The sequence below is a fragment of the Podarcis vaucheri genome (assembly GCF_965113315.1).
Source record: "Podarcis vaucheri genome assembly, chromosome: 3".
NCBI lineage: Eukaryota > Metazoa > Chordata > Lepidosauria > Squamata > Lacertidae > Podarcis > Podarcis vaucheri.
Window position 1 is genome coordinate 21,055,130 of NC_138761.1, and position 15,634 is coordinate 21,070,763.

A 15,634-nucleotide genomic window follows, 5' to 3' on the forward strand; every position below is an offset into this window, starting at 1 on the left:
TGGAGGTGGAGATGCTCCTTCAGGTATACTGGACCGAGGCCGTTTAGGGCTTTAAAGGTCAGCACCAACATTTTGAATTGTGCTCGGAAACGTACTGGGAGCCAGTGTATGTCTTTCAAGACCAGTGTTATGTGGTCTCGGCGGCCGTTCCCAGTCACCAGTCTAGCTGCCGCATTCTGGATTAGTTGTAGTTTCCGGGTCACCTTTTTTTATCCCTCTTGAATCTTCCAACATTCTGCTTTGTTTTATTTCCATGAGTTCTAATGTTACGAGAGAGGGAGAGAAAGCCCCTAAATGTCTAGTCTACAAAAACCAGCCAACCTCTGGCAGCAGAAAGCATCGTTTGCAACCAGCTCATTCTCCCACCTCCATTTAAGGCGATACAGTACCATACAAACAGCAACATAATCCCCTTCTCAGGTTGTTAAGGGCTTTATATACTAACACAGAAACTTTAGATGTGGCCCAGCAGCATAATAGCAGCCAGGGCAAATCCATCAACAAAGGTGTTACTTGTAGCAGCCTAGTTGCTGCATTCTCCTCTAGCCGCAGGGTCTACACAGAGCACATTCCGTTGGCTGACAAAGTTCTTTCTTTTCTCAGTCCTGGTATTTCACATCCCCCTAGTGTTCCTGTTTTCCAGGGACAGTCTCGGAATTATAGAAGCCATCCCAGTTTCCGATTTGATTCCGAAATGCCTGTTTTCCTCCTCTCCACATCTTGCAGAAGAACTTAAAGTGGCGCATGTGTGTGTAGGTGCAAAGAGTCCTGTTTATACTGAAAATATAAATGAAGGAAATGGTAAAGCTGGCATAGGATAGGAAGCCCTTCCTATAATTTTGAAAGAAAATGTCACCAACTCACTTTCAATTCCTTAATTGCAATACTTCAGCAGCCAGCCATTTTTAAAGAAAACACATGGAGTGTAAATGGAGTTTTACACTGTCTACTGAGAAGCAAGTCCCACTGTTTTCAATGGAGCTCCCAGGTAACTAGGTAAAGACTGTGGAGCCTTATACTGTAATCCTAAGCACTTCTACTCAGAACTAAGTTCCACTAAGTTCAATAGGATTTACTCTCTGGTATGTTCCTGATCAGATGGGACGCGGGTGGCGCTGTGGGTTAAACCACAGAGCCTAGGACTTGCCTATCAGAAGGTCGGCGGTTTGAATCCCCACAACGGGGTGAGCTCCTGTTGCTCGCTCCCAGCTCCTGCCAACCTAGCAGTTTGAAAGCACGCCAAAGTGCAAGTAGATAAATAGGTACCACACCGGCGGGAAGGTAAATGGCGTTTCTGTGCATTGCTTTGGCTCACCAGAAGCAGCTTTGTCATGCTGACCACATGACCCGGAAGCTGTATGCCGACTCCCTTGGCCAATAAAGCGAGATGAGCGCCGCAACCCCAGAGTCGGTCATGACTGGACCTAATGGTCAGGGGTTCCTTTACCTTTACCTATGTTCCTGATCATTCTCACAGTTTCCATTATTATTAGTATTATTATTAGTAGTAGTATTTCCTTCCTTTCCCCCTGGCAAGGTTCCATTCTGTTTATCTGTGGAAGGTGCTGTACACGATCCCTTCCCTCACACATTTCTTTTCTTTACAACAATCCGGGGAGGTAGGTTAAGCTGAGAGGTTGTAATTGGCTCAAGGTGACAGATTTCTATGTGTATATGACTTCTATTGTGTGCGGTGAGATCAAACACGGGAGAATCTTACTGATGCAGAATAGAATTCCCCTATTTGCATCGGAAGAATGTTGGAGGGTGTGGAATTTCATCCAGTCTGCTTCAGAAGTGTCCTGTGGGATTTAACCTCTGGAAAGGCTGCATCATCGTGTAAGTCTGTCAGATACTACCAGTGTGGTGTAGTGGTTAAGAGCGGTAGTCTAGTAATCTGGGGAACCGGGTTCGCTTCCCCGCTCCTCCACATGCAGCTGCTGGGTGACCTTGGGCTAGTCACACTTCTCTGAAGTCTCTCAGCCCCACTCACCTCACAGAGTGTTTCTGGGGGGGTGGGAGGGAAAGGAGAATGTTAGCCGTTTGAGACTCCTTAGCATAGTGATAAAGTGGGATATCAAATCCAAATCCATACTCTTCTAAATACCAAATTCCATCATATACCATTTCTGAACAGTGCAAGTTCCAACAGCTTTTCAACGGCACACCATTTTCATATGAGCAGCTGCGAGGAGATGAGCCATCGGAGAGTTCTATGCACTATAATTTTATTTCACCCAGAAAATGAAGATAATGTCAAGCCAAGCTTTGCCTCAGTCTCCGAATGAAGAAACCTCAGAAACATTTGTAAAAAAATGCCTACATTTTTGGCCACTCCAGTCCCACCGAGTGTTCCTGACATCTGACTCTGCAAGTGTTTGTTTAATAATAATAATAATAATAATAATAATAATAATAATAATAATAATAAATCTCTTTTATTTGACTAAGGAAACATGCATTGCTTATCAGCAAACAGCCTTCTTTCAGGGTCAAAAAGGGGTGACATCAAGAGATTCTATAACCAGCTCATTTTGAGATCTGGGCAAGCATTTTGGAGTCCCGCAACGCTCAAATAGTTATCCAAAGGCAATTAAATCAGTCCTTTGGAAGAGCTCCCTGTTTTCAAGTGCTGGCCTATAATAAGTGTACATAGTTAATCAGCTTGCATAGTGCGAACTTGTAAATATTCCGGGGAGATCCAAGCTGTGAATAAAAATAACCCGTTGGGATTTAAGCGGTACGACAAACAATGATCTGTTTATTTAGGGGCCAGAGTTTTGGTCTTGAGTCATCCGCTAGGCGTATCATGCTTACGAAAAACACATGCTTGATTTTAATACAAAGAGAGAGACTTTAGCAGAAACAACAGCTGCCCCCTGCTTGCCCTCAACAGCCTGAAATGCCTGTTTCAGTGACGCTTGAATTTAGGTTTTGTACATTTGGCAGGATCAAGTGGTAAAAGTTTTTCCTGGCCTGCACTGCACCCCTTGAGGCTGCTTTGTTTGTAAGATCTAAAATGGATTCCTTGCGCATAGTACAAGACTGTTGTGACAAGGAGAACAGTTGAGTCCAGCCCATTAGTGTGTATGTGTGCTAATGTGCTATTATTTTTCTATATACAGGGCATTTTATTGTGGAAAAGTTCTGATTTCTTTCCTCTCCCCTCCCTGTTCCTTTCCCCTTGTATGTCGTATTTATTTATTTATTTATTTTAAAAAAATATTGTAAGCCTGTCTTGTTTTAATTCATTGCATGTAAGCCACTCTGGATGAGGAGCTGAGTACAATTGCTTCAAATAAACAGACACATCACTTTGAACTGCACCTGTTGTCAGGAGCTCAGCCTACACTTGAGTAGGACCCTGATAGAGACACGTGCCCGACTGGCATGTTCTCTCCCTCCTGGTCAATCGTTCGGGAGCTTCAAAAGCTTTCTTCAGCCCGAACATCACAGCGACCGATGCCAACAGACATTGGCACACTCAGGGATCCGCAGAGTTTGCGCATCATGCATAACAGACCTCAGCAACTCAGCATTTTAGCTAATCTACTTTATTTACATATAAACACACACGGAGCATGGCAACATGTCTCACTCGCTCTCTAGCATCAGACAGCAAAGAGAAAAAAACCAAAGGACAATAATCCCACTTCACGGAACACAGGAACACAAACATCCTGTCTCCATCACTTCCCGCTCTGGTGAGTCAAAACATATAGACATATAGATAGACAACAATCCCATGACTGCAATCACGGAGCAGGAATTCTAACACCTGTAACCAGTGTTCAAAATTAATTTCCGGAACCCAAATTGCTTTTTCTGTGCAGCCTGAGCAGGAGCAGTTGCCGTTAAGAAAAAAAGAGGCTGGAATAGGCCAATATATATGTGGACTGAACCTGGATCAAGTAACTTCTTTAAGTTCTCAAAGCTCTTAACCTAACTCAAGGTAGTCATCTGAACTTGGCAGATGTTTAATTGAAAAATCAATCAAAGTCAGTCCATCATTTGAAAAATAAGACTTTAGAGCAACTAGACGTTCTGTTTTGGCCGACTGTAACCTTGGTTTAAAGAGCCATTTGCTGGCTAGCTTATCTGTCTGAGTTTCTAACACTGTCTGTGATGCTCGCAGTTAACTTCTCGGTCAGCAGATGACACTCTCCAGCCGTGGAAGGGAGGAAGCAGGGAAGTGGGAGGTGAGCCCATTTTGCCATTATTATTCCCATGTGAAAGAGGCAAGAGAAGGAGATGCAAGGCAGGCAATTTCTGGGCAAGGTGCTCAAATGTGTCAGAAACCTGGGCCCTTCTACATATTGTTGGGCTCCAAAACCTGTCAGCCCCAACCAGGATGGCAAATACCATATTTTTCGCTCTATAGGATGCTCCGGACCATAGGACGCACCGGACCATAGGAGGGGGAGAACAGGAAAAAAAATTTTTTTTCTTGTTCTCCCCCTCTAAAACAAGGTGTGTTCTGTGCGTTCAAGCTGTGTTCACCCGAAGCTTTGGCTTTGGGTTCCTTTCAACCTGCTCTTTGGGGATGGCGGGGGGAGAGCAATGCTTTCCCCCACCGCCAGCCCCAAAGACCAGGTCAGGGAGCAGTGGGAAGGTGGCGCTCTGCCTTCCCGCTGTCCCCCCCCCCAGCTTGTGGGGCTGGCAGTGGGGGGAAGCGTTGCAGCCTTTCCCCCACCTTCGTACAGCCTTCGTAGCCTCCGCAGGGCAGCGGGATGAAGGCACCCCGCTGCCCTGCAGAGGCTTTGCACAGCCGTCCGCAAGCTAGAACAGCGAGACTTAGTGCTGCGCAGCGCTCCGTCTCCCTGTTTTGGCTTTGGGCTTAGCCACGCAGCCTGCATTTGCTCTATAGGATGCACACACATTTCCCCTTAATTTTGGGAGGGGAATAATAATAATAATAATAATAATAATAATAATAATAATAATAATAATAATTATTCATATCCCGCCCTCCCCAGCCGAAGCCGGGCTCAGGACGGCTAACAACAATAAAACAGTACAAAAGTACAGCACAAACAACACTCTAAAATCATTCATTATAAAATTAATTCAAATCAAGCCACTGGCAACCATTGGGCCAGAGCTCCGCGAAGATTGCCGAGGGAGGGAGTCAGGCTGTGCCCTGGCCAAAGGCCTGGTGGAGCAGCTCTGTCTTGCAGGCCCTGCAGAAAGATGTCAAGTCCCGCAGGGCCGTAGTCTCTTGTGACAGAGTGTTCCACCAGATCGGAGCCACAGCCGAAAAAGCCCTGGCTCTAGTTGAGGCCAGCCTAACTTCTCTGTGGCCTGGGACCTTCAAGATGTTTTTATTTGAAGACCGTAAGTTTCTCTGTGGGGCATACCAGGAGAGGCGGTCCCATAGGTACGAGGGTCCTAGGCCGTATAAGGCTTTAAAGGTTAAAACCAGCACCTTAAACCTGATCCTGTACTCCACTGGGAGCCAGTGCAGCTGGTATAGCACCGGGTGAATGTGGTCTCACAGCGAAGAGTGCGTCCTATAGAGTGAAAAATAGGGTAGTTACGGGTAAGGAGAGTGGTAGTCCAGGCAACACTTAGGAGAATCACAGGCTCCCTCCCTCTGCTGGAAAACAGTTTGTCCCCATTTTGTTTTTCCTTCTAAGGAAAGCCCACATATTTTCCACTGGCAGGTTTGTTCACATTGAGACAACCGTGTGGCAAAAGAGGGAGAGGGCGGATTTCCTGTTCCTAAACTTAGAGTCAGAGTACAGTCGTACCTCGGATCCCAAACGCTGTGGAACTCAGAATTTTGGCTCCTGAACACCGCAAACCTGGAAGTGATTGTTCCGGTTTGTGAACGTTCTTTTGGAACCCGAACGTCTGATGGGGCTTCCATGGCTTCTGATTGGCTGCAGGAGATTCCCGCAGCCAATCAGAAGCCACAATTTGGTTTTCAAACATTTTGGAAGTCGAACAGACTTCCGGAATGGATTCCGTTTGATTTCCAAGGTATGACTGTATTATGGGAAAACCAGCTTTTATTTCACCAGCACGTAAAATGTGGGAAAGGAATGCCATGTTTCATGTGATAGCTGTAATGCAACTTAAAATGCCAGCTTATGAAAGGATTCGTACCTTGGGAACAAGCGACTAATACACCTAAATAGTAATGATGAATAAGAATATTGACCCAAGTACAAACCCACATCTTTATTTATATTTGGGTGGCAGTCAGCTAAGTTTTATGCAGAGTAAAGCCATTGAAATAAATGGGCCAGACTTAGGCCTCATCTGCATCATGCATTTAAAACACTGTTAATGCCACTTTAAACAGTTGTGGTTCCCCCCTGTGGTTTCTGGAAACCGTGGTTTGTTAAGGGTGCTGAGAGTTATCCCCCTCACAAAGCTTGAATTCCCAGAGTGGTTGAACAATCAATCCCTCTTCCCAGGAACTTTGGGAACTATAGCTCTGTGGGGGGAATAGGCACCTGCCAACGCCTCTCAGCACCCATAGCAAACTTCTTGAATACAAATTCAGCAGCCGTGTATACAAGAAAGCAAATGATTCAAGAAACTGCCAGGTCAAACCAATGACCCATTGCCTATTATTCATTTGACTACAGTTTCTCTCTCTCAAATAGTCTGAAAAGAACCTCCACTCTTCAACAAAGTTCTAATCTTTTTGCTCTCTTATTTTTGCTGTCAACTTTGCCATGTCGGCAAGGGACGAGGGTGGAGCTGTGGGTTAAACCACAGAGCCTAGGACTTGCCGATCAGAAGGTCGGCGGTTCGAATCCCCGCGACTGGGTGAGCTCGCGTTGCTCGATCCCTGCTCCTGCCAACCTAGCAGTTCGAAAGCACGTCAAATTGCAAGTAGATAAATAGGTATCACTCCGGCGGGAAGGTAAACGGCATTTCGGTGCGCTGCTCTGGTGTTGGTGTTCCGTTGTGCCAGAAGCAGCTTAGTCATGCTGGCCACATGACCTGGAAAAACTGTCTGTGGAAAAACGCTGGCTCCCTTGGCCTGTAAAGTGAGATGAGCACCTCAACCCCAGAGCCGTCTGCGACTGGACTTAACTGTCAGGGGTCCTTTACCTTTTTTTGCAATGTCGGCATAGTCCATTAACTTTAAAATCCATTCTTCCCGTATCTTGGGTTCCTGATATTCACTCAGTGGTTCTGCCTGGGAGGAGTGGCTAACTGCCTGCCCAGGGGCCTAATCCAGCTCAACAAGCATTCCTTACCCCAGGGGCTGGGGGCTGAGCTGCCTCCTCCCAAAGAATCTGGAAGCCATTCCTGGGTGGTAAGGATTCAACCGGCTGTTGTTCCTGGTCGCTGTCCAAGGTCCTGCATCTCCTAAAGTGACAGATCGTTCTGTATCTGCTTCCTGTTACAGGCTGCCTTCAGGCATGTTCCCCAGATCCTAATAATAATAATAATAATAATAATAATAATAATAATAATAATAATATATTTTTATTTATACCCCGCCCTTCCCGGTTCAGAAAACCGGGCTCAGGGCAGCTAACAACAAATTTAAAACACTTAATTGATGCAACAACAAAAAAGCATAAAATACAGTATAAAACGTGAATAACAATAAATTCAGAATTCAAAAATCAATTTAGTGGGAAAATCCATCCAATAAACATTAGATGATCACCAGAGCTAGCTGGCTAAATTAGTCCTATTTAAGCCAGCGAGGAGACCAGGGGAGAATTAGCTGTGGGATCCCAGAGCGGATAATCTACATAAAAAGGGGAGGGGGAGGGGAAGAAGGGGAATAAAAGATCAGGCTAAGTTCAAATTGAAAGCCAGGCGGAATAGCTCTGTCTTACAGGCCCTGCGGAAGGAAGTTAAATCCTGTAGGGCCCTGGTCTCATGGGACAGAGCATTCCACCAGGTCGGAGCCACCACTGAGAAGGCCCTGGTCTTGGTGGAGGATAATCTGACTTCCTTAGGGCCTGGGACCTCTAAACTATGATTATTCATGGACCTTAAGGTCCTCTGCGGGGCATACCAGGAGAGGTGGTCCCATAAATACCATAAAAACCAGCACCAGGAGTGCCAACTTGGCCCTGTGACCATGGGTTGCCATGGGCTGTGGGTGCCATGCAGTATGCATGGCCCTGGCACCAAATTTTGTGGGTGCCTGGACCCTTCATGGGGAATTTTGTGGGTGCTCGGGCATCCAGGACCCCAGGGAGTTGGTACCTATATCCATCACCCTGGCAGGAACAAGACTCCTAGGACTTCATATAGGTGTCAGGATGCTGTCAGCAGCTCCCGGCTGGTTGCCCAGAAATTATAAAGATAAGGAAAAGTTTCTTACAGTCCTTTTTTATTTCAGTCTTTACAGAGAGAGGCCATAGAAGACAGCCTCTTGGATAATGGTGTTGTCCCAAGTGAAACTCTACCCCCTGTCTCTCCCACTTCCTCATTCGTCATTCTCATCATCTTCTCTATGGGTGCTGCTACATGCCCTCTGTCCTTGAGCTCTTTGCTCTCCTACTTTTAAGGCTTGCCGGGTTCTGGGAGATGGAGGGTCTGGAATGCTTTCTAATGACATGTCAGCCAGGTGTTGCTCTGGCTCTCCCATGATTTCCCAACTTTCCCTCTCATCTGCCTTTGAGCTGTGACCTCCTGCAAACTTCTGTTTTTGTGTGTGTGTGTGTTTTATTATTATTATTATTTTTGAGAAGAAGAGTTTGGATTTGATATCCTGCTTTATCACTACCTGAAGGAGTCTCAAAGCTGCTAACAATCTCCTTTCCCTTCCTCCCCCACAACAAACACTCTGTGAGGTGAGTGGGGCTGAGAGACTTCAAAGAAGTGTGACTAGCCCAAGGTCACACAGCAGCTGCATGTGGAGGAGCGGAGATGCGAACTCTGTTCACTAGATTACGAGTCCACTGCTCTGAACCACTACACCACACTGGCTCACCCCGCAAACTTCTGTTGTAAATCTATACTGTCTTCCTCTTCCTCCTCCCTGGCAGGGTCAGGATGGGGAGGAGGTCTCCACCATTCCTCCTCTGACAATAGGCAAAGCATATATTGCAGAGCTTCGCCACTTGTGGTTCGGACATCTCATTTATTAACAAATGGATGAGTTTGATTCTCATTCAAACGCCTGGGAATTGATGGCAATGCAAGCCCTCTGTCCCACCCTGCTGATGAGCCCAGCTTTTGCCAACCTAAAAATCCTCTGCCAACCTAGGCAGCCTTCCCAATCTGGTGTCCTCCGAGTGTTGTAGATTACAAGGCTCATCACCCCTGCTAACTAGGGTTAATCCAAAACATCTGGTTGGGGATGTGGTTTCTCGCCCTGATCTGGCCACAGTGATCCATGTGACGGTCACCTCCAGGCTTGATTATTGTAACTCGCTCTACGTGGGGCTGCCCTTGAAGCTGACCCAGAAACTCCAGCAGAATGCCACGGCGAGGCTCCTTACAGGGTCCTTGCCACGGGATCACATTCATCCGGTGCTTTACCAACTGCGGTGGCTCCCGGTGGAGTATGGGGTCAGGTTTAAGGTGCTGGTTTTGACCTTCAAAGCCCTATGCGGCCTAGGACCCTCGTGCCTACGGGACCGCCTCTCCTGGTATGCCCCACAGAGGACCTTAAGGTCCACAAATAACAAGGTGGTTAGATTGGTCTCAACTAGGGCCAGGGCCTTTTCAGTACTGGCCCTGACTTGGTGGAACGCTCTGTCACAAGAGACTAGGGCCCTGCGGGACTTGACATCTTTCTGCAGGGCCTGCAAGACAGAGCTGTTCTGCCTGGCCTTTGGTTTGGACTCAGTCTGACCCTTATGTTTCCCTCCCCTTATGGTTTTGATCTATGGGCTACTATTAAAATGGGGCTGCATTTTAAATTGTATTTTAACCCGTATTTTAATAAACTGGTTTTTGTTTGTTTGTGTGTCACCCCCCCCATTATGTTTTAATTGTAATTTTATTGGTGTTAGCCGCCCTGAGCCCGGCTTTAGCCGCGGGGGAGTGAGGTATAAATAAAATTTTATTATTATTATTTATTAAAGGATGGTTCAGGAGAAGGCAGTGTGCAACCACCTTAGGGTTGCATCCCACCCTATGCTATTGGATTGCAGCCTACAACTATAATTTAAAACAGCATTCCAGTTTTCTGGCTTTTCTGTTTGTTACACTTCACCACCATACCTTCTGGATGGAAGCGGTGCAGTTCACTCTAGTATCATAGAATCATAGAGTTGGAATAGACCACAAGGGCCATCGAGTCCAACCCCCTGCCAAGCAGGAAACAGTAATTTGCAACCCATGTGCCTTGCATTAAACGTAGCAGAGAAATTCAGCCGAGAACATTTGACTCCTTAGGAGCAAGCTTTTCGTTACTACCAAAGAGTCTCTTGCAGCCACGCCACATAAATCACTCTGGATCCTAAGAGACTTTCCATCTGAGTATTTCCAAAAGGTTTCAAAATGAAAGAAGCGTAACTCTGTATGATAATCGGGGAATGTGTAGCCATCAGCTTATCAGACGAAGGAAAGTCTCGGGAGATGAATGGGCTTTGCTGGAGGGTTGAGAGAAAGAGTATCATGGGAAAACCTTGTGATTCCTGCCCCTTCCATGCTTTGACAAGTATAAAATGTTGTTATGTTTCTTACGCATGTAATCCCTTTTACCTTGCCTTCATCGCCCTGAAACCTCTTGGCTTGATGTCCATTAACTGCACAGTGTGACTGTAAGTGTTATAAGAAAAGGGATTTTGAAAGGATTGGAAAGAGCCACATTAAATGGAACTACGCTTCTTGGATGCAACAGCATGTATAAGCGTATTTGCAACGGGGTTCCTTTAAATAGCTGTCACAAGATGCTCCCCTCTTCATCTCGGCATGTGGGACACCCGAGCCTTTAACTGTTGTTGCTCAGGGTTGGTGTAAACAGATAAATTGTGTTGGCTATCCAAGAGCTGTGCACATTCCCTGCTTTCTTCCCTGCACCTCAGTTTTGCTGAGAGGGGACGGGTGCAACATTTTAGTAATGGTGGAGGTGATCTGATTATGCTGCTGCTGCTGCTGCCTTTTAAGCCAGGGTGTGGGATGTTCTTTCAGCCAGATGCCATGGGTTGGCTGGATGCAAAAGAATGGTGGGAGGCACCTGGTGGGGAACGCCCAAGGAGAGAAGGCTCAGAAGCAGGTGATTGGTGTTGGGACGACAATGAGTGGTCAGAGGGAGAAGACTGGGGAGGAGGAGATGTCAGAAGATGAGGAGGCAACTGGGCTTAGTGAGCAGGAAGATACTGTGGCAGAGAATGGTTCAGACTCAGAGGCAAGAGAGGAGTGGGGCTAAGAGGCAGAGATAAGTCAGGATGCGACGGTAGCCACACCCCAGGACTTTCCCTGCATATCAAGGCAGACTCTGGCAGATGGAGCAGACGAGACCAATAGTGGGTCCAACGGTCAAGAAGACATTTTCTGCACATGCTATAGAGCAGCCTTTCTCAACCTGTGGGTCCCCAGATGTTGTTGGACTACAACTCCCATCACCCCTAGCTAGCGAGGCCAGAGCTCAGGGATGATGGGAGTTGTAGTCCAGCAACATCTGGGGACCCACAGGTTGAGAACCGCTGTGGAAGTGAGGGGGAGATGGGGCTTGTCAACCTGCTAAGGTAGCCCATCTAGGGGAAGGAAAACTCTGGCCCTAAACCTCCTAAATCCTGTCCTGCAGGATATCTTCAGGAGATATCTTCAGAAGAAGAAAAGGCTAAGGAGTAAACCCTACACAAATCTGGAGTGGAGTCTTAAGACGCTTGGATGGTGCCTTGTACGCCTCCTTCTGGAAACTCCTGCAGCCAGACTGCTGCCAAATGGATTGCTCTGTTCTCCTTTGGACCACATTGGCAAGGCCAAGGGTGTGTGTCTTGTTCTCTGGGTAGCCCAGAGCCTTCCTACACACTGCCCAGGCTTGCACCCCAGAGAGGTCGTTTGGTTGACTTCACCCCCCGAGGTGCACGCCATTATCTCTTGAAACAGATGGATGCCAACAAAAATTATTGTGTAAGAAGTACGTATACATAAATCTGATAATACCTTTTCTCCATCTATGTTCCTGGTTTATTCTGTGGATTCATTCTAATTTTGCTGGAAGGCCCTCTCCAACTTTCCACCCATCTTTAATACGTCAACATGCATGAAGGTTGATTACAACTTAGTTTCAGCAGTTTGAGAATAGACCTCACGAGTGTGACATGGTCTGTTTGGTCTCTGAATGAAATAATTCATAAAACCAGGACCATTTCATGCTTCTTTTCACACACACCCACACCCATTTGCAGTAATTGAGAGTGGCTTCAATGAGAAGGTTGCTTAAAGGCACCACATTATATGCCATTCTGTAACCAAACCTTAAGTTCTCGTAAAAGTCTATTTTTTTTGGTAGAGGGTGTACGGTAGAGGAAATCTCATTTTCATAGCCTTTTGCTCCATCATTAGGAGTCTTTATGGGTAAAAGCATCAGTAGGCTTGTGGTATGTCTTATTGGTATTCTGTGGAAAGTTTTAGGACATGCCTACAGCAAGCCTACAAAACAAGAAGTATAGCAAAGGCTACGAAAGTCTACAAAATGTTTAACGTTCTGAATGACCAACTGAAACTCACTGGATTTGCTTGTTTGCCTCATTCCCCTTACCAGTATAGCATGAATCTCCAAACTCTGGGTGTTTCCACACAGGGGAGTTTAATGTGGAATTGCCGCTCTTTGTTCACTCGCTTTTTAGAGAGCACCCCCACAATGCCATCATCCAATCAATGTCAACTTGTATTTTTAAAAACTAGGTTGTGTTTTTCTAAACAAAAACAAACCACAAATAGTCGTGGCAATGTGGAGAACTGATTTGAAAGATGGGGAAAACGAGACACAGATATAAACTGAAATTGACAGATTTCCCCATCCCCAGTCTTCACTCAAACTATCCCAGAGGGATAGGGCCAGATGCACCTCAGTTGGGAGGGAGTTCCACACATGAGGAGCCACCGCTAAAAAGTCCCTGGTACCCACATCATGTATCTCGTGCAGAGGAGGGACTGCCAACCTATACCCTCAACTGAGCAGCCAAATCTTGAGCAGCACTATATACATGAACTGTTGCTAGCTAAAACTAAGCAAGAATGCTTTCGATTTGGTGGCTGAAATGGCTTCCTTTCTGAAGTACCAAAGAGCTTTTTGTGCAATCCACTCACACAGACTATCAGAGGGCAGGTGCTACATTATGAGGTACTATTGAAGAGCAGCAAAATGTCAATTTTAAAATTTTTAAATAATAATAGTTTTATTACTACCATGGATTGTGGGCCTCAGATACACACAAAGTCAAGCACTTTTCAGTCTTACTGATTGAAAGAGGAATTCAAGAAAGTTGTGACCACTGTGACTGAAGTCAGTGGAAAAGTGCTTATCTTTGGCCTACTATGCCTATAATCTGTTGCCAGGGCACGAACTCAGTGATACACAATCTAATTTACGCACAGAAAGATGGGTTTAAGATGTGCTTTTCTGAAGCGTACATTTTACTAATTTTAAATATACACGCAGTGTGCTGAAAAGCAAACTCAATTATGGTTCCATTTCAGGCCACATCAGTCTGGGGAGATACAACAAGCCTCATCTTTCGATCAGCCTGCATCGTGCGATTTTGCAGAAGGCTCGTGGACGTCATCTACGCAGGCCCGTGCTCACATGTTTAGTCAAAAGTAACACAAAGCAGAGCACCTCCACTGCATTTCAGGCCAAAAGGCATCAAGCCAAGGACTGATTCAACCTCCTGTGCCCCTTTGTTTGCGGATCACTGATGACACTGTCATAGATCATAGGAAGGTGTTGTGTTGGCAGAGTAGCTAAATCACAGCTAGGAAGCCCAATCTTCTGCAATACTACTAACTTTTTTCTTGAAATTAAAACAATGTTCAAACATTTGTTCAAAAGCTTTTACTTGAAGAACATATAGCTAAAGGAAGGTTACCAGATTTTTTTCAAAGAGTCGGGGGACACTTTTTTTTTTAATAGAGAAAAAAAATGTATATACATATTTTAAAAAGAAGTAATATCTTTTCTTCTGTGGTCTCCTCTGTCGCGCGGCCTTCCTCTGGGCCCCAGCCTGCTCACTTGGAGCACCTTGAGTCAGGCCTGGGCTCGGCCACATGCCCTTGCCATCCCAGTGCCCTCTCCTCTTCCGTGGCGGCGGTGGCAGTGGCGTGGCAAGGTCAAGGCTCCCCTCTTTTTTATCCTTCCTCCTTCTCCTTCTCTCCTCCTTCTCCATGCATCGGCTCTGGGGTTTTCCTGGCCCCAGAGCACTGCTGGGCAGTCGGCCAGGTGGCCAGGCACTCTTGCTCCCGGCTCGATTTGGGTCGTAGGGGGGGGGGTCAGCGGTTCCCCCAGTTGGCATGCCAGGCATCCCCGGTTCCCCCTCGGCAGTGGCAGTCTCAGCAGCCTGGAGCCAGCCTGGTAGTGCAGTTGGCTCTGGCTGACTTCAGGAGCTGCCGTGACGCCCACCATTTTGCCTCACCGTAAGTCCCCATATAGGGACGCGGGTGGCATTGTGGGTTAAACCCCCAACCTTCTGATCGGCAAGTCCTAGGCTCTGGACTTATCAATCAGAAGGTCGGCGGTTCGAATCCCCGCTACGGGGTGAGCTCCCATTGCTCAGTCCCTGCTCCTGACAACCTAGCAGTTCAAAAGCACGAAGTGCAAGTAGATAAATAGGTACCGCTCTGGTGGAAAGGTAAACGGCGTTTCCGTGGGCTGCTCTGGTTCGCCAGAAGCAGCTTAGTCATGCTGGCCACATGACCCGGAAGCTGTCTGCGGACAAACACCGGCTCCCTCGACCAATAAAGTGAGATGAGCACCACAACCCCAGAGTCGGTCACAACTGGACCTAATGGTCAGGAGTCCCTTTACCTTTACCTTTAAGTCCCCATATGATGTGTCCTGTGTCATTGAACTAATCACACAACATTCATTCCCTGTTAATAAATCCATAACACTTAAAATATAAATCCGGAGACATTAAATGAAATCTAGGGACATTCCCTGGATGGATTTTGTCCGGGGATAGATTTGTAAATCCGGGGACTGTCCCCAGGAAATGGGGACGTCTGGTAACCATAAGCTAAAGACAAAGTAAGCAAAGTATTTACATTCACATGCTTATACAAGCATGGGCTTTTTCTTTTCTTTTTTTAATTGAAGATCATAGCTTCTACCTTCGAACTGGAACTTAATTTGAATGTTCCCTTTTTAGGGAGTGGAGTGTCCTTCTGCCATTTTAATGGATGTTCCGGTCAAGGACGCTTTTATGGGATTCCACATTCCAGTATCAGGATGTGCCACTGCAATTTGGAAAGCATGAAACACAGGGTGAATTCAGCCTAGCTCAACACAAGGTTCTTAAATCCTCTGGAACACTTTTCATATGGTCTCAGACCACAAGAGTGTCAGCTGCTGCAATAGCTTTTCAAACGTATTGTTGTGAGTTTGTCTGTGTTTGCGGGGCAGGTCTGTAGGACGCTTGGGTCCCTTCTAATTCCTAGGATCCTGGATCCAGCCAGGGTGAAAATCCAATGGAGGATTCTCTTGGTGAGCTAGCTAGGCAACTCTTTGGTGAGTCAAAGGTCTTAAGTACTG

At 46.4% G+C, this 15,634-nt stretch overlaps 1 long non-coding RNA gene across 1 annotated transcript; it reads left to right on the forward strand.

The window, feature by feature from the left end:
- Nucleotides 1-2,500: 2,500 nt before the first annotated feature.
- LOC309529791 lies at nucleotides 2,501-13,690 on the forward strand. Its single transcript, XR_014218462.1, has 3 exons — nucleotides 2,501-3,087; nucleotides 11,684-12,019; nucleotides 13,585-13,690. It is a non-coding gene; the product is annotated as an uncharacterized lncRNA (long non-coding RNA).
- Nucleotides 13,691-15,634: the final 1,944 nt, after the last annotated feature.